The sequence below is a fragment of the Neodiprion pinetum genome, unplaced genomic scaffold (assembly GCF_021155775.2).
Source record: "Neodiprion pinetum isolate iyNeoPine1 unplaced genomic scaffold, iyNeoPine1.2 ptg000095l, whole genome shotgun sequence".
Taxonomy (NCBI): domain Eukaryota; kingdom Metazoa; phylum Arthropoda; class Insecta; order Hymenoptera; family Diprionidae; genus Neodiprion; species Neodiprion pinetum.
The window spans coordinates 25001-27500 of record NW_027184521.1 but is presented as its reverse complement, the minus strand read 5'-3'; the positions used below and the strand labels follow the sequence as shown (position 1 = coordinate 27500).

Genomic DNA, 2500 nt, shown 5'->3' with positions numbered 1-2500 from the left:
CCGGGTCGAGCGAAAGGCGACGCGCGGCGTACCGGAGTCGATACGGGCCGACGGGACTCAGTGAAGTTTCGTTCCGAGTCAAGCGGAGGGCGATGCGCGGCCTCCCGGAGTCGATCCGGGCCGACGGGACTCGTTGAAGCTGCGGTACGAGTCGAGCGAAAGGCGACGCGCGGCGTCCCGGGGTCGATCCGGACAGACGGGACTTGTAAAAATTACGGTCCGAGTCGAGCGAAAGGCGACGCGCGGCGTACCGGAGTCGATCCGGGCCGACCGGATTTGTGAAAATTTCGGTCCGAGTCGAGCGAAAGGCGACGCGCGGCGTACCGGAGTCGATCCGGGCCGACGGGACTTGTGAAAATTTCGGTCCGAGTCGACCGAGAGGCGATGCGCGGCGTCCCGGAGTCGATACGGGCCGACCGGACTTGTGAAAATTTCGGTCCGGGTCGAGCGAAAGGCGACGCGCGGCGTACCGGAGTCGATCCGGACAGACGGGACTTGTAAAACTTTGGGTCCGAGTCGACCGAGAGGCGATGCGCGGCGTCCCGGAGTCGATACGGGCCGACGGGACTCGTCGAAGCTGCGGTACGAGTCGAGCGAAAGGCGACGCGCGGCGTCCCGGAGTCGTTCCGGACAGACGGGACTTGTAAAACTTTCGGTCCGAGTCGACCGAGAGGCGATGCGCGGCGTCCCGGAGTCGATACGGGCCGACGGGACTCGTCGAAGCTGCGGTACGAGTCGAGCGAAAGGCGATGCGCGGCGTGCCGGAGTCGATACGGGCCGACGGGACTCGACGAAGTTTCGGTCCGAGTCGACAGAAAGGCGATGCGCGGCGTCCCGGAGTCGATCCGGACAGACGGGACTTGTAAAACTTTCGGTCCGAGTCGACCGAGAGGCGATGCGCGGCGTCCCGGAGTCGATACGGGCCGACGGGACTCGTTGAAGCTGCGGTACGAGTCGAGCGAAAGGCGACGCGCGGCGTCCCGGAGTCGATCCGGACAGACGGGACTTGTGAAAATTTCGGTCCGAGTCGAGCGAAAGGCGACGCGCGGCGTCCCGGAGTCGATCCGGGCCGACGTCGACTTGTGAAACTTTCGGTCCGAGTCGACAGAAAGGCGATGCGCGGCGTCCCGGATTCGATCCGGGCCGACGGGACTTGTGAAAATTCCGGTCCGAGTCGAGCGAAAGGCGACGCGCGGCGTCCCGGAGTCGATCCGGACAGACGGGACTTGTGAAAATTCCGGTCCGAGTCGAGCGAAAGGCGACGCGCGGCGTCCCGGAGTCGATCCGGGCCGACGTCGACTTGCGAAACTTTCGGTCCGAGTCGACAGAAAGGCGATGCGCGGCGTCCCGGATTCGATCCGGGCCGACGGGACTTGTAAAAATTACGGTCCGAGTCGACAGAAAGGCGATGCGCGGCGTGCCGGAGTCGATACGGGCCGACGGGACTCGTCGAAGCTGCGGTACGAGTCGAGCGAAAGGCGACGCGCGGCGTCCCGGAGTCGATCCGGACAGACGGGACTTGTAAAAATTTCGGTCCGAGTCGACCGAAAGGCGATGCGCGGCGTCCCGGAGTCGATCCGGGCCGGGAGCCTGTCGGAACATCGTCATATGAGCCTCGGTTAATTTCGACAAAGTTCCCGGAGTTCGAAATTTTTTCGATAGCCCGCGGAGGTTTCGCCCCGTAAGCCGACCGTGCTACCACCGTACCGGCGCCGACGTCCTAGCGGCCAGGCTCCTACTAGTAAGAGGAGCGAGTCGGTCGGGCCGGTCTCCCGTCGTCCGCCTGCTACGCCGTACCGGTACGTGCTCGAGCACGATACGTACTTCGGCGTAGACCAGGAGCGGGCGTTCGCGGACCGTTCCGTGCCTCGTACCAAAGAAACTACGCGACTCGCGTTGTTTCATCTATCGTCACTGCATTACCGCGGGTCGGTGTCTCAGACCGAATGGCCCTTGACGCGGGTACCAAGAAGTTCGGCTCTCCGTGAAACACGGAAGGCCGAACGCTCCAACGCACGCGTCAACTCGCTTCTTTCCGAGCGTACACTCAAAGACCAGAGATGTTATAACAACGTATCCCAGACGCTTTCAATCTAGCCGACGGGTACGGGAGATCGTTCGAACGCTTATAAGCCGAGTGTCGAAGGTGGCGGCACACGGATCCGGGGCTGCCTGCGTGCAGTCCCGAAACTTACAGTAGACGCGCGGCCGACCGGGCTACGAGACCCGGTCGGCGATGGGTGGCGCACGTCCGAGCCGAGATTTTGTATCGAAGCTCCCTGGTTGATCCTGCCAGTAGTCATATGCTTGTCTCAAAGATTAAGCCATGCATGTCTCAGTGCAAGCCAAATTAAGGTGAAACCGCGAATGGCTCATTAAATCAGTTATGGTTTCTTAGATCGTACACACATTTACTTGGATAACTGTGGTAATTCTAGAGCTAATACATGCAAACAGAGTTCCGACCAGAGATGGAAGGAATGCTTTTATTAGATCAAAA

At 61.4% G+C, this 2500-nt stretch overlaps 1 non-coding gene across 1 annotated transcript in view; it reads left to right on the top strand.

Moving 5' to 3' along the window:
* The first annotated feature begins 2276 nt into the window (after positions 1-2276).
* The window catches only part of LOC124224100 (small subunit ribosomal RNA), a 1913-nt gene continuing 1689 nt past the window's right edge, over positions 2277-2500 (top strand). The window contains exon 1 of the ribosomal RNA XR_006884465.1: positions 2277-2500. This exon is cut by the window's right edge and continues 1689 nt beyond it. This is a non-coding gene — a ribosomal RNA (small subunit ribosomal RNA).